The 20,836-nt window shown below is 47.1% G+C and overlaps 1 protein-coding gene across 7 annotated transcripts in view; it reads right to left on the bottom strand.

Annotated features, from left to right (window-relative positions):
- Positions 1 to 20,836, bottom strand: part of TASOR2 (transcription activation suppressor family member 2) — a 1,665,218-nt gene that overhangs the window by 1,196,060 nt on the left and 448,322 nt on the right. The gene's annotated exons all lie outside the window — the stretch shown is intronic.

Raw genomic sequence — 20,836 nt, 5'->3', positions numbered from 1 at the left:
CATCTGGGAGCCTGACCTCCTTTCACATGCTCTGGTTTGGTTAATGGGGAACTCAGCAGATTATGCAATATCTAAGAGTCTGATCATTTGTTGTTTGCCTTGATAAAATGGCCATCATTGTTTCAAAGAGAAAATTAAGATAAATATATCAGCAATCCTTCACAGAGAATAATAGGTTCCTCAGGTGCTGTTCTGACAAAATTACATTATGTATTGTGAAAAAGATATTTTAAAAGATTACTTTCTATTTGACATCATGAATTTTTTGCATTTTCAATAGCAGATTTAAAGCACAGAATTGCAAGACAAATTAAAAACACACATAAAACATAATTCGAGAGAGAGAAAAAGAATCAAAGCACAAGTCTAAAAGAAAATAAGAAATTATAAATATGGACAAATCAAGAATAAATAAATCAAGGGTCACAACTTCATTCTAGCGTACTCTTTGCATACAGAGGTACGGGGGTAACATGGAAACAGAGTCAGGGTTAGGTTACCCGTCCTAATCATGAGGGTGTGAAGACTTTTGGAACACACTCACTGCACATTAATGTTCACTTTGTCAGTGAGGACAAAAGAAATGCAACAGACCATGATGGGCAGGGGGCAGTATGCACCATTCACGCCTTTATGGGATGCTTGGGGAACCCCCCTCATTGCTTCCTGATCCAACAAAGTCAGTGACCACTGTTCACAATAACATAGGTCAGGATATTTGATGGGGCGCTGCTAAGGCTCTAAATCCTACTGCCTGACTGTTATTGACAAGTACATTCTGCTCTCATCAATTAATCCTGTGATGTGGTGCGTGTTCACGGTGGGAAAAATATAGTTTGTGTGTTCAATACAACAACTCCTGCCGTGTCGCATTCTCACCTTTCCGTCAGGGATATATTGATCATGTGAATTAACCAAAGTTGATAGGCATATTGATAGATTTGAGTACCACAATGGTTCAGAAGATAGTTTAGTGCTAAGCACTTGTTACAGAGATTTGTGTTCATTCATATGCCAGAAAGTACCAAACTCTAGCAAGGCTGACTCAGCCTTTTCTAAGTCTGAAGTTTATAATATTGGTGATATCAAGACATTGTCCTACAAAACAAGATATCTGCACAAGATAGATATATGATATGATGGTTTATTCATATTGCGCCTATACACAATGTGTTTCAAAGCGCTTCACGACAAGAGAGGGAACAAGGGAAAATACACAACATTCTTACAGGTCATGAACAACAAGAATGTGAAAGTAATCTATCATACTCTGCACAGCGACATGGGAAACAGACAGGCGACTACTGTACTAGGCCTGACGACATTTCTGGTAGAGCCGGAGAATTACACAAGGTGAAGGAGAGGGGAGGATAAAGGGGGGAGGAACAAAACAAGCGACTATCGTACTAGGCCTGATGACACTTCAGATAGTGCTGGAGGGGTAACTATACAAAGTAACAGAATCGGTATAGTGTTCTAGAACTCGAATGCTCTAGACGAGGGCTGTAAATAGACCACACGTCATTTCCCGATATTTGTGGGCTGAATGGTGATATACGATATATATATCAATATTGTTTATGTGGGTTAAATGCTCAGTTGTAAGCCAATTACATGTGAGATGCCAACAGCACTAATACTGAACAGCAAATGCAAAACACAACTAACATTGTCAGTTAACCTCATCATAAAATTGCAATTGATTAAAAAGGACAAACTCAACAATAATGGCAAAACTAATAAAAAAATGCAAGTAGGATATGCATCCCTAGATGCGCTGAAGAAGGCATTAAGTAACATGTCATATTGATTTGTCAATCTTAAATTAATGGGCGACAGATTTATGCAATACTCCGACTACCACTAGATGCCTGCCTATGCTAGAATGTCTGAGAGGGATGTTTTTACTTCTCATGTATCATACTGAGTGACATTGTGGCCCTTGTCCAGTAGGTTTAAGATTCTAGTTAGTATTGGAAATGAATAAACATCAGGAGGGATAGATTCTTGAGAGGTACTGTTATTGGCCAAAGGTGTAGACAAGAGGGTTCTCCGATGAAAGGAGATGCACAATGGATCTCTGCCAGAACTACTGCCCATCCAACATCCTGATGCTCAGATTCACTAATCTCATCATTCACAACATTATTGCACGTTACTGTTTGCTTGAACTCCTCATCCTGCAGCTTAGTTTTCTCAATTTTACTTTTGCCTTGGATTCACATGAAGTACTAGGCATATTGTGCAAGTTGTTATTCTTTGCAAATGCTAGTGATAGAAGCTGTAAGCGCATCGCAGAGCAGCTAAGTCCAACAACCACGAAACGTGAATTGGGAAATACAATAAGAGCTGCAAAGCCTATACGTCCCAATCTAGGTGCAATGCATTTACATGCACAGTAGGACAATACAATCACGTTTCAACACACCCTTTTGGTTTTGCCACCATTATAAGTATTTTAAATCAATGAAATAGCACCCCTCCAGGTTGGACTCAAAGGATACTTATACAACAGTCACTATAACCTGCAGGTGTATCTGATTGTCACAGACAATTCCGTAACAATTTTGTGTGTCTACAGTGAAGGCCCTCTTGCATTACTTTCAGATATTGCCACCAATACCCAAAGTTATTAACACATGGGGTTGTGCTATTGAAAGATGCATATTTTCAATGATCTATCGTAGAAGCTATTAAAATACACTATATTCACAATTATAACATTATTAGTGTATTGGAATTCATATAGTTAGTGTGAGGCAAGATTTGATGCAGTAACCCTGCGGGAGACTACACCAGTCTTGTCCTCTTGGTATTAGGTATCCCACCTATTTGTATAGGTCTGTACTACACAGGTTGGTAGAGTGACTGAGCAGACAGACTTATCTCAAGAGGGGTAAATGTGAGCTGTAGCATCGAAATCCACAAATACAAGCATCCATCTAACACTTACACACAAGGTTGTCTAGTAAAATAAATATTTATTTAAACGGTCAGTTTTAAATAAGCATTCATTAAAAAGGGTAATGTGCAACAATACATATACACTTCAAATTACTTTCTCAGAAACAAGGCAAAGCAAGCAGATACTCTTTAGAGATGCTTCATACACACTTCCTACACCCCGAGGTGACTTCACTAACTAGGACAGTGTTGGCATTTATATATCACTTTTGCACTTTTTGCACTTTGTAAAATTCTGAGGTTGGTAGAAAGGAAAGATTAAGGGAAAGAAAAAGGTTAACAGGTCCCCAGAGCATGTGAGCACTTTTAAAATCCCCCAATTAAGTCTAGATAAAACCTTTTCCAGCAATATTAGTTAAAAACCAATGTATCGCACCCCTAGGGGGCACGGAACGCAATGGCTGCCTGAAGTCTAGCTCCTCTCACCGAAGAAGCAAAAGAGATAAGAAAGAGCTGATCCCAGACCGGATAAGAAAGACAACTCACGGCTGAAATTATAAAACGTCGGTGTAGGCAGGATAGCCGACCCCCCCAACGGAGAAATAATCGGCATATGAGCGAGCTGCCCATCCCCCACCAAGGCTTCCTCCGAAGCAGTGCCCCACCGAAGGAGTCAAACAGAGAAACAATCGACGAACGGATCACATACCCAGAAAACGTTGCAAAGAACAGCGAGGGAAGGGAGGATCGAAAATCCTGCAAGGACCATCGAGGTGCCCAGGAGGTAGCAAAAGCCCAAGCAACCGCAATCAAGACCGGAGTCGAGGAGGGGACCCCCACATGCCCAGCCCGACCGTTATGGAGCTTGAGGCGGGAAGCCGAGACCTGCGCCGATGTCCCCTGAGGCGCTGCCACAGCAGGATCCCCCTCCGACACCCGAACAAACCGGAGCAGAGAAAAGCAACCCCTCAGAGGTGCAGCTCCGTCAGCGCAGAGGCAGAGACCAGCCTACGCAAAACCCAAAAGAGCGTGCCACCTAAGCAATTGAGTACCGGAGAACATATCACAAGAGCTCTCCGGAAGGCAACAACGAGTGAAAGGCGGAACGAGATCCCGACAAAAAGCATGGAAGTGCCGCCCATAAAACTACAAAACTCCACAAGACCCCATCCAGGTCCGGAGTGAAGCAGAAATGCCTGAACTCTGCACAGCCCGTGTCAGGAGACGGATACACGCACAGCCGTCCCCCAGCTCACCACGACAGCAGGAACCCCATTCGGCGCCCGAGCCGGACCCAAGAGGAGAGAAGCAGTTCCCCGGGAACACCACATCTCCAACGCGGAGCAAGAGGCCAAGCCACACAGACCCAAGAGGAGAGACAACCCAGGAGAGACCTGCGGAGGACACTGAAGACCAGGGTACCACAGGTGAGAGGCCGCCCCCTCCCCCAGGCCACCACCAAGACACGGAAGATGAGGGGAATAACCCGCAACCTAGCTGGCCCCCCCCCCTGTAGCTACACTCCAGCGAGAGTCCTGTGGACACGGGGGAGGTGGCAGACCACCCCACCACTGATACAACGGGGTCCCCGGCCCTCTAGACAGAACCAGATACCAAGGAAGCAGGGAACCTCTCTGGAACTGGTGGGGGGGAGGGGGGACAGATCCAGACCCAGCAGGGGGCAAAGACAATCGTGCAACAAAAGCAAACAGCCCCCGGCAGGGCATACAAGGGCACCATACCGGCCCACTCGCCTCTCACCAGCGGAAAAGAGCGCAGAGGGCCCAAACACAGCGAAAGCCCCCGCCCCACTAAAGGGTAAAAACCACAAAAAAAAATGAAAGGGGAGACAACAGGGGAAGGCCTCAAATAGACATTGAGACCACTAAGCAATTGATAACAACCGAGGAAAGTGGCACAAAGTAAGACATCCAGCCCACCTGAAAAAAAAGAGCCCCCCAATACAGGAGCGACAAACACCACGAGAAACTCCCATTAGATGACTACTAAAAACAAACCTGTAGACCCAGCAGTGCCCAGATAAAGGAACAGAGCTTAAACAAAAGAAGAGTCTGGAAAGCAAGCAAAAAACTGCGGAAGACCTCCCGCCCCCAACATCGCCATTGAACCACCAGGGGGGAAAGGGTGCCCACCCCAGGTCCCCTCCACAAGAGGCATGGATAGGCTCCAATAATACAGAAGGGAAGAGGCGTTCAAAACACAGATACTGCACCCAAAACACCCCCCATAATGAGCAACGCCTCCACCAAGGAGGACATTGCAGGACTGATGGCGGAAATTAAAGCCCTACGCTCAGACATAAAATCCTCCATATCGGAACTAAGTCAACATGGACCTGATGGAAATGAAACTTAATGCAAGAATGAAAGAAATAGAACAGAGAGGAAGAGATTACCCTCAAATGGATGATATAGAGAACAGAGAAAGGAGATCGAACATCCGAATAATCTGACTGGAGGAAACTGACAGGGAGACACTGGCTCCAATTGAGATTAAAATACAGGACATAATCAACCAACTATTTAAGGCGGAGGGAGGTAAAATGGTACAAATAGAAAGAGCTCACAGAGGAGGTACGGCATTTGGGGGAGGGCCACGCTCAATAATTGCAACAATTCTACGCTATAAAGAAAAATCTGAAGTCCTCCTCAAAGCGAAACTAATACAATACATTGAATACAAGAGCTCGAAAACTAAGATATACCAAGATTTGTCAAGCCTTACATTGGGCCGCAGATGGGAATGCAAGCCCCTCTCCACCTGGCTCACAGAACAGGGAATCCAGTATAGATGGGGCTTCCCCTTCGCAATGACATTTGAAACCAAAGGAGAAGACTGCAGAGTCCTCTCACTTGAGGAAGCGAGGCAAGTTTTAAAACATCTAAACGGAAACCATGGATACCAGAGGCCCGTAAGGCCCCCAAGGAACCCACTCACCAAGATTACACAACGCAGAAGTACAACCCCAAAGACGAAAGAGAAGTAAGGTGGGATGAAAATATGTTAAACTGGGATCCCCACTGACCTCACAGCCTCCCTGACCACTAAAAACAAGACCTGACAAACGATCAAAGAAGCCTGGCAAGGTATGGAAAGAAGGGCAAGGGATTATTCAAGGGCTTCCCTGGTGAGGGGTGAGCTCAAAACCTAGTGGCCAACAGTTTTAGGAGGGCGTCTCAACCTCAGAGACCTTGGACTATGTTAAAGACTGGTCACATTTGTTTAGTTATGTTTACAGGTTTAAGGGGGGGGAGAGACTGACGAGGGCAAAGCAAGATAGATCACACGAGACAGGGTAACATGAAAGGAAAGCGGTTGAATGGGGAGGAAGAGGACATGAGAGAGGAATCCCAACTTAAGAATGGAAGGGAACTTAAGATCAGGGCCGGGGACCTACACCCTAAAGGTGAGCACACTCAATGTTAAGGGACTTAACACCTCCACTAAAAGGTTGCTAGTCCTGAGGGAATTCGAAAGAGCCTCACTCAGCATTCTTTTCATTCAGGAGACCAGGCTTAAAGCACAAAAGACAGATGAGAGGAAGAGGAGTGGGTCAAACATATTGGGCCTCAGCTGACTACAAAAGAGGAGGGATAGGCATAATACTGCACAAGAGGATCAAATTGATCAATCCAGAGGTGCACGCACTGATGGGGCTGGGGGTAGACTCCTACTGGTCCAGGGGGAATGGGAGGGAGCCCAGACCATATTAGCAGGAGCATAAACACCCAACCAGGGGCAGGGGGTTTTCAGCGTGGGGGCCCCGACCACCATTATGAAACCATTATGAAGAGAAGCAAAGCCCCACAATAATACAAGGGGACTTCAATACATGGGCGAATCCACAAATAGACAGACAAACAACAAGGATTGAAGCCAAGGAACCCCCAAACAAGACAGGAAATGGATTTAGGAAAAACCTTGAGTGAGGGAGGCCTCCTAGATATATGGAGATCACAGAACCCTGATAAGAAGGGATACACATTTAGGTCCAGCGTCCATGATACTTTCACAAGAATCGATTATTTAATAAGGAAATCCACCCAAGAATAAGGGGAAGCACCATTAGACCAGTCGCCTGGTCCGATCACGATATGATGGTTGCCACCCTAGACATGGAGGGAGCGGGCCATCGGGACACCAGGTGGTGCTGTAATGAACTCCTGTGGCAGGACAAGATGACCGCAATTGAGGAATATTTCCAAATAAACAACAATGGAGAGGGAATCACAACAGCATGGGAAGCAGGGAAAGCCACATGGAGGGGACTACTGATAAGAGCGAGAGGGGCCAGGAAAAAAAGGGAACAGAGGCTTTAGGAGGAGAAACCGGACAAAGAAATAGTTACTCTAGAAGATAGGTTACACCTAAGGGGACGTATCGAAAGGAACACCTATACACACTGAAACAAAAAAGGGAGGAATTAAAAAAGCTTGGGATTGGAGATACTATGCAAAATCTAAAATTCCTAAAGCAAGAATTCTACGGAAAAGGGGGCAAGGCAGATAAGATGTTAGCAGCTAGACTGAGAGCTAAAAGGGCGGAGAGATGGGCTGACAATATTAAAACACAAGAAGGGGGCTATGCCACGACGCCAGAAGGAATAGCCAGCCAATTCGCAAACTACTACAAAGAGCTGTACACCACAAAGGGCACTGGGACAGAGACAGAAATGCAAGATTATATCACCAGGGCGAAGCTAACACACCTGTCTAAAACAGAGAGAGCACTCCTAGAGTCGGCCATATCCCCGGAACAAACAAAAGTGGCAATAAAGCGGGAGGGGCACCAGGGGTAGACAGATACACCATGGGCTTCTAAAAAAAATTCTCAGATATCCTGGCCCATCACATGGCCAATCTATTCAACTATTTACAAGAAAAGGGTCAGGCAGTGCCATCTTTCACACTAGCCAACATAGTAATTATCCTCAAAGCAGGAAAAGACCCAACATCCTGCAAGTCATACCGTCCAATACAGACGTGAAGATATATACAAGAATCCTGGCCTCCCACATGGAGGAAGTCATGCCCCGCCTAATTCACCCAGATTAGGTGGGATTCATAAAAGGCAGACAAGGGGCTGAAGCCATGCGCAAATCGCTGGATATCATGGAACACACAGAGGAAAAGGAGGGTAATCAAGCACTACTAAGCCTGGACTCAGAAAGCATTCGATTGAGTGGAGTGGGCCTTTCTCTGGGCCGTACTCGAGAACAGGGGCTTCGAAGAGCGATTTATAAGAGGAATCGAGGCAATTTACAAATCACCCAGGGGATAAGTGGAGGTAAATGGTAAACTATCACAGGAGTTCAACCTATCCAGAGGAACTAGAGAGGGGTGCCCCCTCGCTCCCCTCCCATACGCCCTCATTAATACAGCCACTGGGAAACTCAGTCAGAAACGAGAAGGCTGTAGAGGGGATTAAGGTAGGGAGCAACTAATACAAACTTGCAATGTTCGCAGACGATATCCTCCTATACTTAGCAGATCCATCGACCTCAAGACCTAAAGTTCTCCGGACCATACAAGAATTCGGCACATGGGCAGGACTAAAAGTGAACAAGGAGAAATCCATGCTATTCCCCTACAACAACCCAGATGACACTGAAGCAATGAATCAAGACATGGGTGACAGAACGACAGACGTTAGAATGCCTGGGTATCAATATCATAAAGAAAACAAAGGACCTCTACAAAGCGAACCTCCCTCCGGTAATGTTAGACCTAGCAATAGACATAGACAGATGGGAAAAACTAACAATATCATGGCTGGGCCGCCTCAACGCAATTAAAATGTAATTCTCCCAAGAGCCCTGTACCAGTATCGGATGCTTCCCATAGACATCCCGGGAAAGCACTTTGCACAGCTGAAAACTAAACTCCTAAAGTTTCTGTGGAAGGGGAAGAGGCAGCAAATCGCCTACACCACTCTGACAAGGTGCAAAGAGGAAGGGGGGGGGGAACGGGGCTCCCAGACTGCTACACATACTACCAAGCCTTCCAAATCAGGGCCCTGATGCCACATCTGAGAGGTGACAAACACAAGCAATGGGTAACAATTGAAAACCACCGATTAAGACCATTGACATTAGGGGAATGGCTAGGGGCCCCAAAATCATCATTGCCAACACAAGTACTCAGCCACTATGTGATGGGAGACCTACTAAACTATGGTGGACCAAAGGAGAAATGAAGGCACACACAACATGGCCCTCACCCATGAGCCACATTTGGGCCCCCCCATCAGAAATTAAATCCGCGAGCGACAACGCTTGCAAAAATGGTTTGAAGCGGGACTGGAAAAAGTATGGCAAATGGTAAAAGGAGAACAATGTATCTCCCATCAAGAAATGGATAGGAGCCTACAACACAAACCCTTTGGACCATTCCTGTTTCTACAATTGAGGAGAGTCCTAATGGCCCCCAAATGGAAGGACGAGCTGCAAAGAGAACTGACACCCCTGGAAAACGGTTTAAGTGAAGCCTCATCGCCACGCTATACAAGACCCTCCCTCTGCAATCATCAGAAAAAGAAAGAACTCAAATGAAGATGGGAGAAAGATCTGGGCCCCAAAATGAATGACCACATGTGGAAACAAACATGTAAATCAGTCCACAAAACCTTCATCTCGGCTCAATGCCAGCTACATGGCTTAAAGCTCCTACATAGATGGCACTACGACCCAAGAAGCCTAGCCAAAATGTTCACCCAAACCAGCCCTCAATGCTGGAGAGAATGTGGAGACCAAGCAGACTATTGGCACATGTGGTGGGCCTGCCCGAGAATCCATGCGTTCTGGAAAGAGGTTTTAGCATGGATTAAAAGGATCGACGGAGCGTAAAGGGAGTGCAATCCTCGACTAGTCTTATTCGGCCTGGAAGAACAGGAAGACCATTGGGTGAGGCTCCTCCACATGTCACACTTCCTACTTCTAACGGCCAGGATCTGCATTACCATAACCTGGAAATCATTAACACTCCAGACAGAGACAGATTGGGTTCGGAAAGCCAGAGAAATATATGAAATGGAGAACATTACGGGGGCACTTCACTAGATATCCCCAAGCAGAGAAACGGAACGGGCTCTATTCCTCAACATCTACAAAGAATGAACAAACCCATCAGAGGTAGGCCGCCCAACTAAAACACATGTTGCCCAATTCCTACAAACATTCAGCGCAACTCTTCTCGTCTCAAGGGGATGGGGGGATGGGAAAGGGACTATTAATGTTTAAACGTAAGCTCAAGACAGTTAGTGCATAAATGTGATGGTCTAATAGTAATGAGTTGTTAGTTAACAAAATGCTTGATAAAATCTATTAAAAAAAATCAATCAGTGTTAGGCAAAGTTTTGGTAGTGTGTTCAGCAGCCAGGCTTATCTCAAGAGGGGAAATGTGAGCTGTAGTGGAGTTACACAGAATCACAGTTGCAGGTTTTCAAATAAACTCTTACACTCAAGGTTTCTTGCATACACAATTAATAATTTATCAGTCAGTTATAAAGTCTTCTTCAGAAGGGAGCAATAGAATAGTAACACACATATACTTCAATACTGTACACTGAGTTTCTGAATCAGACAAGGCACTTTAGGGATGGCCCACAGATACAACCTACACCCACCGGTGATTTCGGTAACAAGGGTGCTGGGGACATTAATACCATACTGTTGGCATTCAGAATACTCTTTAAAAGTTGGTAAAAGATAAAGGTTATTAGAACACAAGAGACCACAAATATTCTTAAGCAGTGCAGATACTTTTAAAGTTCGCTAGAAGAGTCATTCAATTCAATAGGCTAAAGCCAAAGTCAATAGGCAAAAGTCTTGGATAGGATAAAGCACTTCTGGTAAGTAATGGAAAAGTCTTAGCACAAGTTCTTAGGAGTATTTGATGAAAAGAAGAATCAAATGTAGGGCCACAAGCTGATTAGGCTTGCGAGTTGTGGAAGTTACAAGCACTTCTACATTAAGAGGTAAGTTCTCTCAGACTTATTTTACAGTACCTTTGTAAAGAAGAAAAGATGCAGCTGAGGACTTCTGTTCCTGTGCAGCTCTGCAGATCTCACTGTTCCAGGACCTCAGTCGTGGGGACAAGAGGGAGGACGTCGGGGGACTCCTGCACTGTGCTGGCACCATCAAAACTGCAAACAGGCAAACTGTACTTTCAGTGGCTGTTTCGCGTTCAGCAAATAGCAATAAGCACGGTTCCTGGCTGTCAAGGTGGACTGTCCTTGCTTCTGGGGTCCTGCACTCTGGGGAGGGGGCTCAGGCTTAGTCAGTCCTGCTTCGTGGGAGTCCGGAGGATCTTCCAAAAGCTTTAGGCCAGCTTAAAAGTAACGCACACAATCTGGTGTCCCTCTCCCGGGCTATACGGTTTCCTGCAGCACTGAGGAAATTCAAACAGCTCCAACTCAAAGGGAGAAGTCGTTTTTGCAGGGACTTCTCTGTCGATGCGAACTTGGCATGTAGTCACTGCAGCAGGGCTTTACCTGGCAAACCAACGGTGCAGGAGTTGCAGCTGGCGCTCTTCTTCGGTTCCTTCCTCCAGTGATCGACGCTACCTTCCAAGCCAAAAGACTTGCCTTTTATTCAGTTCTCTCCCATTCATACCAGCCTAGCTGTCACTCACCCAGCAGGGTGGCTGTCCTTGCGGACAGTCAGCCAGCCAATCACCACAGAGTTCATTTGGGTCTCCTAGGAGACTAAGCACAGGGAGTTTCGGGCACCTCCCTCACTTCCGCCTCTGACTCCAGAGTGTCTGGGCTAAGCAGGGTTTCACTCCAGAAACCCTGCCAAAGGCGAACCGAACAAAGAGACCAAACCTGGTTTGGCACGCAAAGGACATCTCTAGAAGGACCTTTCCACAAAAGACATAGCGAAAAACAAAGACCGGGGACCATTTTAGCAAAGCTGGCTGGATGCCATTTTGAAAAAGATGGGTCCCGTGGTTATTTTACCGGAGCCGCGAACAGTTGCGGTAAATGCAAACCAAGGTAGTTCAAAACGAAACCACTGCAACCAGCCAATCAATTGAGGAAAGGGTAACATAACATTTTTTACATGAGTATTTAGACACAGGGGATACTAACTAACCCCTCCAGCACTCTATTGTAAAATAGGGGGTGCTGGGTCTAGCAAGTAAGTAAAGTCAATTTCACTTTACTGCTCTGGGAAACAGTAGTTTATCCCAGAGAAGGTATTTAAACCTTGAGAAATCCAGAAGTCTTCCCTGTGGCACTGCACTGAAGGTCCTTTGTGACACAATTGTAAAAGATGATGCCTATACAGTTGGTTAGACTCCATAACCAAAAAGAAATTACTTACCAACTGGTAAAGTTCTTTCGATTGGATGTTCCTCCAACGTATTCAACATCTTTGACATGTAATGTCCACAGCTGTGTCCTTCGGAAACTTTTTCGGCAGAGGGCGTACTGCGTCGATGGCATTGGGTCGATGTCCCTCGAAGGCCTCCGTCGAGTGCTACGTCACCGGATTTTATAAATAGGACGCACGGCGCCCGTAGCCTCAGTTTAAGTTTTTTCCTCCATAACATGTGGCACCAATCCAATGCCTGCTGGACTGCACCTAGCCTTGCAGAAACATAAGCTGCAATCGCATAGGAAATTTCTTCAGAGGCGCAGGCTGGGAGGACGATGTGGAATACGTTGGAGGAACATCCAATCGAAAGAACGTTACCAGTTGTTAAGTAACTTGTTCTTCGAATGGATTGTGTCCTGCAACGTATTCCACATCTTTGACAGACTCCCAAAGCAGTACCAGAAAACGGAGAGGGAAAGAATTTAGAGTACCCAATCAGATGGCGGAATAAAGAACCGCCTTACCAAAGGCCATATCTTGACCATGGATCATATCCAGGGAATAATGTTTGACAAAGGTGTGGATAGAAGCCCATCTGGCGGCATCACAAATATTCCTAATAGCAGCTCCCTGTTCTAGGGCTGTGGAAGTAGCCATGCCCCTACTAGAATGAGCGTGCAACCCTTTAGGAGGTTCCTTACCCGACAATCTGTAACATTCAGTAATGGTGAGGATAATCCACCTGGACAAGGTCTGTTTTGACACAGCCTGGCCCAATCGTTGACCAGCATACCCACCAAAGAGTTGATCGTCCACTCTGACCCAACACATCCTAGAAATATAGAAGCTCAGAGCTCTTCTAGGGTCCAATCTATGGAGCCGTTCCTCTTCCTTACCAGGATGAGAAGGAGGAAAGAAAGAACCACTTTCTGGATCAAATGAAATTCAGATACTACCCTAGGTAGAAAGGAAGGACGTACTCAAAGGACAACCCGGTCCTTGTGGAACACAGTAAAGGGCGGCTTAGATGAAAGTGGCTGCATTCACTCACTATGCGAGCGGAAGTAACCGCAACCAAGAGCACTGTCTTGAAAAACAATCTCAGAGGACAAGAGTGCAAAGGTTCAAACGGAGCACCCATTAGAAATTGCAACACCAAATTAAAATCCCAAACCGGCACCTGGAAAGGGGACAGCGGGAACACAGTCAGTCCTTTAAGAAATTGAGAAATCAAAGGAATCTTAAAGTAAGAACATTCTTCAGACAAGCGCTTAAATATAGACGGCGCCGCCAGGTAACCTTTAATGGTACTCCCTTGAAGGCCACTGTGGGTCAAAGAAAGTAAGAAAGACAAAACCATAGGAATGGAACACTGAAAAGGATCAACATTTTGTCCTCTGCACCAGTCGCAAAACTTACGCCAGTGGCAACGGTACAGAGATTTCGTTGCTGGCTTCCTGGGTGGCTTCCTGGCCGAAAGCAACACCTCCATCACATCATCCAGGAGGTCCCAATCCTTATACCTCAACCTTTCAGATACCAAGCATTAAGGTTGAGAGTCCTGACCTCTGAATGGAGAACCTGACCCTCCTCTCGTGAGAGCAGATCCCACTCGGTAGGGAAGACTGAGTTGAGGGCAGATGGACATTTCTAGAAGGTCCGGGTACCACGCTCTCCTGGCCCAATCCGGAGCAATGAAGATCATGTGGGATCCGAACCTCCGTAACACTTGAGGAAGGACGGGGGCTAGAGGAAACATGTACAGCAGTGGGAGTGACCATTCCACTACGAATGCATCTCCTAAGGCTCCTCTCGGAGGAAATTCCATAGAGCAGAATCTCTCGCACTTCCGGTTGGCACTGGTGGGGAAGAGATCCACTTGTGGGGTTCCCCAAAGGGCGAAGATCTCCATAAGGACTTCCTGAGCCAACTCCCCCTCGTGAGAGATCCTACTGTGCCTGCTCAGAGCGCCGCCACCGCATTTTCGTCTCCCGCCAGATGAACCGCCGATAGCAAAATGCCTTGCTGGATTGCCCAGAACCAGAGCTGCATTTCCCGTCTGCACAACAAGAGTGACCCTACCCCCTTTTTTGTTCAGGTAATGCATGGCCACTGTGTTGTCCGTCATGATCAGGACATTCTTCCCCCGCACAGACGGCAGAAAAGCCTTCAGGGCTAGCCGGATGGCCCTCAGCTCTAACAGATTGATGTGGAGTTTGGACTCCAACAGAGACCAACGACCGCTGGCGGTCAAGTCATCGACATGAGCGCCCCATCCTGTGAGGGAAGCATCAGTCACTACAGTCACCTCCGGCAATGGTTGCCAAAATGCCTCCCCCTTCATCAAGTTCCCTTCGTCGGCCCACCACAGAAGATCCTGGGAGACAGATTAGAATCTAAACGGGATCCTACATCTTGCCTGAGAACTGCGACCACTTCATCTTGAGGACCCATTGCAGGGATCTCATCCTCAGCCTGGCCTCTGGCACCAGAAAAATGCAGGATGCCATGAGGCCGAGCAACCTTAAGAATTTGAAAGCCGGGAGACACTAGGCACGTTTAAATTTGTTCACCATCTGCACAATGTGATGAGTCCATACTTTGGGAGGCGTACTGGAGCTGTTGGAAAGGTGTCAGATGTGACTTCTTGAAATTGGAGGTAGAAGCCCAGCTTGTGGAGGGAGCGGCAGGTGAGACTGAGGTGATCCAACGCTTGCTTGGGAGTGTGCGCTCGGATCAGCCAGTCTTCCAGGTAAGGGTAGACATGAATCCCACCTCTCCTGAGATACGCTGCCACCACCACCACTAGCTTGGTGAAGACCCTCGGGCAGAGGTCAATCCGAATGGCAGGACCCGAAACAAAGTGCGAGTCACCAGCCGCAAACCTCAGGTACTTTCTGTGCTTGGGATGAATCGGCACATGAAAGTAAGCATCCTGAAGGTCCAGAGACACCAACCAATCCTGAAGTTGAATGGCCTGGAAGACTTGAGAAAGAGTGACCATCTTGAACTTGTCCTTCCTGAGAAGTTTGTTCAACCAACACAAGTCCAGGATGGGTCTCAATCCCCAGTCTTTCTTTGGAATCAAAAAATAAGGGGAATACAATCCCTTGCTCCTCTCCGCTACAGGCACCAGTTCTATGGCGCCTTTCTCTAGCAGGGTTAAGATTTCCTGCACAAGGAGCGGATTTGGAAACTTCAAAGAGATTCCCCGGTGGATTGTTGTGAGGCCGCTTTAGGAAGGGAATACAGTAGCCGTGGCCTATGGTATCCAGAACCCATGCATCCGAATAATAGCTCGCCATTCTTTCGAGGTGCTGAGACAGTCTGCCTCCAACCGGCGAACCATGGGACATGGCCTCATGACTGTTTTGGAGCGGCTGCGGCAATGCCTGAAGGCAAAGAGGCAGCTGCTTGAGCGGCTTTGGCACCTCTATTTCCACGACCACCATGGGTACTTTTACGCTGACCCCTTTGACTGGCGGCTCCTCTCGTTCTACCAAAGGAGCAGTAGTAATGAAAAGAACCTCCCCTCCACTGCTGTCCCCTAGGACGAAACGCAAAGGTTGACGCACAGCTGCGCTCAAAGATTTCGCTGCAGCTTTTGAGGTCTGCAACCTCTCAAGGCTCTCGTCAGCCTTGCTGCCAAACAAGATCGTGCCATCAAAGGGCATGTTCAAAAGATGGGTTTCTAATGCCAAGTGACAGACCAATCCCACGTCTTGAACCGTAGGAGGTCTCCTCGCCAGCAAACCATGCAATGCACTGCAGAGAAATACTACGATAACTCCCCCAGCAAGGGGGCCACTAACACCTCAAATGCCTCTAACGCTTCTAACAACTACCGAACAGCTCGCTGATCATTGAATAATGCCATCCTCAGCAGAAGTACCCAAAATCTTGCGGGGTGGGGGGAGGAAAAGATGAAAGAATTGTTGGAAAATACTGCTATATCACAGTGAGGTTACTTGGGTACCGTAAGTTTGTAAGGTCAATGTTGAAAATGTGCGATTAGATTGTCATAGAATGTCCTTTCCGATGATACAAATTCAAATGTCAGTTAATTTCCTGTGTAATGCTTGTTACCTTGTGTGCAACAAATTCTAATAAAAATAAATAAAACAAAAAAAAAAAAGATGGGTTTGCACATCCAGGGCAAACCCCGAATTCAGCAACCACGCAAATCTGCGTATAACGGTGCTCGCAGCCATGGACCGGCTAACGCCGTCGGGTATGACCAAACCCGACTGAAGGGATTCATACATGGCATCCTTGCCATTTTGCACGAGAACAAGGAACCCATCCCTCTCTTCCCCTTCGGGAATATGCTCAGCTGCAAGAGAAACGCAGTTCCACAGAGTGTGTGAAAATCTTGCCAAGGCAGAAGTGGAGTTGGCTGATTTTAGCGCCATACTCCATGCAGAAAACACCTTTTATGACCAACCGTCGAAGCGTTTTTCGTCCCTATCCCGAGTGATGGTAGGGTACACCGCCTGCCTTGAGGTCTCTTAGCCACCTGAACCACCAAACTCTAGAGAGTGGGGTGAGTAGATGGGTAACTGGGGCCGCTACCGGAAGGGCAGTATTTTTTGGTTAACAATTTGTTAACAGCCGTAAGAGATTCCGGTGACTGCCAAGGAGCCGCCACCCTTTTCTGTAATGTCAGATGAAAAGGCAATACCGGGTCAGAGGACGGACCTTGATCTAAAATGTCTGTTAGATCATCTTGCACGAAAGCTTCAGAGGGACTGGACCAGCCCAGATACTCCGTGGCCCTAGCCATGAGCCTCCTGTAGGACGACTCAGCATGAGCACCAGGCTCAGGCCTGACAAATTCCACTTCGGGAGAAATATCCAGACCACTAGCATCATGAAGAGTTTGCCTCAACTCTTCCAATTGGCTATCCCCAGAAAAGATAGGAGCCCCATCAGGCTCAACAGGGTCAAGGATCAAAATCAGACCTCTCCTCCTCCTCATAAATGTCCTCCAGAGGGAGGTAAAAGTCCTGTCTCGGAACAGCCAAGGGCCTGCAGTTCAGAACAGGTCTCACAGACCTGGAAGTAGCCTTCCTAGGAGGAGCCAGAGTAGCCGGGAACTCCGATGGTAACTTTCGGCCAAAAGGCCCCTTAGTCGCTGAGGGTGCTGATGTCTTCGGCGTCGACACAGGTGCAGACGGCGCTGTGGGCTGATACGAAAGCAAAGCTTCGACGTCCGTATCCAGCGCCAATTTTGAGCCGGTTTATGCGGTCTCGCTGGGGACGAGGACAGAGACCGGGAGGCACGTCTCTTGCGACCATCCTGAGCCTTGTCCGAACAGGACCTCGAAGGCTCCCGATGAGGATCACCCGAGGACCCGAGCCAGAAGGCGTGCGAGCCACGGATCGAGACTGTTCCTTGCCGGCTTTGTTAGAAGGTGCGGGTGGAACTGTGCCCTGCGATTGGAAAATCGCCAACATCTGCTCCCTAAAGGCAGCCCATTCCTCCGGAGTCGAGGACTTAGCCAGGCAATCCACTTTCCTCGTGGCGCAATCCTCCAAGGAGGATGGGGAAGGCGACCGGTGACGAGGCTTCCTAGAATGCCGCCCTTATACTTGGATTAACGCTTAGTGGGTTTCAAACCACTACCTACTTGAAGCTTTCCCTTACGCTCCCGCAAGGCCTTAGCAGTCAATGACTGGTATTTTGAACAGTCGTCTGTTTTGTGACTCTCACCCAAGCACCACAAACAAATGCGATGCGGGTCGGTAATCGACATTTTCGACTTGTAGTCCCGGCAAATCTTGAAGCCAGACTGCGGAGTCGGAGGGGTTGAAGAAGACCTATCCATGAGGAATACACGAGGTGCGCCGAGTCTCCGAAGCAAACACGTTTGCAGAAAAATCGGAACTGAGGCTGCGAGCGCTGCGCGTGCTATTTTTAACATCCGGTGACATCGCCCTCGACGGAGGCCTTCGAAGGACATCGACCCAATGCCATCGACGCAGTACGCCATCTGCCGAAAAAGTTTCCGAAGTACAAAGCTGTGGACATTACATGTCAACATCCAGTCAAAAGAACGTTACGCGGCCATAGCCTCAGTTTCTGTTTTTTCCTCCATAACATGTGACATGCTCGTACACAATGCCTGCTTGACTGCACATAGCCTTGAGGGAATGCAAGCTGCAATAGCATAGGAAATTCACCAGATGGGCAGGCTGGGAGGGCGATGTGGAATAGGTTGGAGTAACATCCAGTCGAAAGAACGTTACCAGTTGGTAAGTAACTTGTTCTTCGAATGGATTGTGTCCTCCAACATATTCCACATCTTTGACAGACTCCCAAAGCAGTACCAGAAAATGGAGGAGGGAGAAGTATTTAGAATACCCAATCAGATGGCAGAATAAAGAACTGCTTTACCAAAGGCCATATCTTGACCATGGAGCATAGCCAGGGAGTAATGTTTGACAAAGGTGTGGATAGAAGACCATGTTGCTGCGTCACAAATATTCCTAGTAGGAACTCCCTGCTGCAGGGCTGTGGAAGTAGCCACGCCCATAGTGGAGTGAGATCGCAACACTTCGGTAGGTCCTTGCCCGCCAATCTGTAACATTCAATAATGATGAGGCTAATACACGTGGACAAGGTCTGTTTGGTAACAACCTGGCCCAATCAGTGTCCAGCATAACCCACAAAGAGTTGATTACCCACTCTGACCCTGGACATCCTAGAAATATAAAAGCTCACTTCCCCTAGGGTCCAACCTATGGAACCTTCCCTCTTCCTTAGCAGGATGAGGAGGAGGATAGAAAGCAGGAAGTACCACATTCTGGCTTAAATGAAACTGAGCCACTACCTTAGGTAGAAAGGAAGGACGTACCCTCAGTACAACCTTATCCTTGTGGAACACCGTAAAGAGTGGCTTAGATGAAAGTGCCTTCAATACACTCACTCTGCGAGCGGATGTAACCACAACCAAGAAAACCGTCTTGAAAGACAACAGTCTCAAAGGACAAGATTGCAAAGGTTCATGGAGCACCCATCAGGAATTTTAACACCAAATTCAGATCCCATCCCGGCACCTGAAACAGGGAAGGCGGGAACACATTAGTGAGCCCCTTTAGAAATTGGTAAATCAAAAGAATCTTAAAATAAGAACATTCTTCAGACGAGCACTTGAAGATGGACAGCGCCGCCAGGTAACCTTTAATAGTACCTACTCGAAGGCCCCTGTGGGCCAAAGAAAGCAAGAAAGACAGAACCATGAGAATGGAACACTGAAAAGGACCTACATCGTGTCCTCTGCACCAGTCACAAAACTTACGGCAACGGTACAGGGTGGTTGCCGGCCGCCTGCCCGAAAGAAACACCTCCATCACATCATCCGGGAGGTCCTAATCCTTATATCTCAACCTTTCAGATACCAAGTGTGAAGGTTGAGAGTTTTGATCTTTGGGTGGAGTACACGAAACGCTGCCGCTTCCCCCTCCCCGTCCTGCACCCCCCCACGCGAGATAGATAGATAGATATGTGATACATTACTCACCGTAATCGTATTTCTGATGCTTGTATCTGCTTAGATTCACATGCTGTGCATAGGCCGACATCTAGTGGAAGCTGCAGAGTATTACAGTTTGTTTTTAGAAACTTGAAAAGGGGTGTCTAACTAGGGCTTGCCAGTAATACTATCCCTAGTGTGACATCCACTGTACCCATGATCCCCCACGCGTGTAGGACCCTCAGATTGCATTTGCTCGGACATGAGGAGTAACGTGAGTAGAGTATCCAAGCAGATAAGATAGATAAGACTAAAAGCATCCATGCGCCTTCTCTCAGAGGGGAGGAAGGGCGGGCGCATGTGACTCTAAGCAGATACAAGCATCAGAAATACGATTACGGTGAGTAATGTATCCCTTCTGAGGCTTGAGGAATCTGCTTAGATCACATGCTGTGCATAGATCAGCAAGCAGCGTTAGAAGGAGGTGGGATGTGAGAAGGGTCATGAGCGAACAAATGTCTTAAAATCGCTTGTCCCACTTGAGTATCTGTCTTGGAATGAGTGTCAATGCAGTAGTACTGAGTAAAGGTGTGAATAGAGCTCCATGTAGCTGCTTTGCAAATAGTATCAAGGTGTATATTTGCAATGAAAGCCAGAGTGGCTCCAGTACCTCTTGTAGAGTGGGCCCTTGGCGTAAAAGACAGTGTCTTATTCGAAAGGGAATAGCACAGTTGGATACATCTGACTATCCACCTAGAGATGGCATTCTTAGAGACACAATCTCCCTCTCTGCCTGGAGCTATGGAGACGAATAGTTGATCTGTCTTTCTTTGCGGCCTGGTCTTGTCTACGTAGTAGAGGACCGCCCTCCTCATATCAAGTGTGTGGAGTTTCACCTCAGCAGAACTTTTGGGTTCTTGGAAGAAGGCCGGTAGCTCGTTAGACTGGTTAACATAGAATTTGGAAATGAGCTTAGGTGAGAACCTAGGGTGAGTGCGTAAAACCAGTTTATCCTTATGAACAGTAAAGGAAGAATCCTGCACTGACGGAGCTTGAATTTCACTGATCCTTCTTATGGATGTGATGGCAACTAAGAAGGCAGTTTTATAAGTCAAGT

This window comes from Ambystoma mexicanum, chromosome 12 (genome assembly GCF_040938575.1).
Source record: "Ambystoma mexicanum isolate Mex_15411 chromosome 12, UKY_AmexF1_1, whole genome shotgun sequence".
Classification (NCBI taxonomy): domain Eukaryota; kingdom Metazoa; phylum Chordata; class Amphibia; order Caudata; family Ambystomatidae; genus Ambystoma; species Ambystoma mexicanum.
This window is presented reverse-complemented; position numbering and strand designations above follow the sequence as displayed.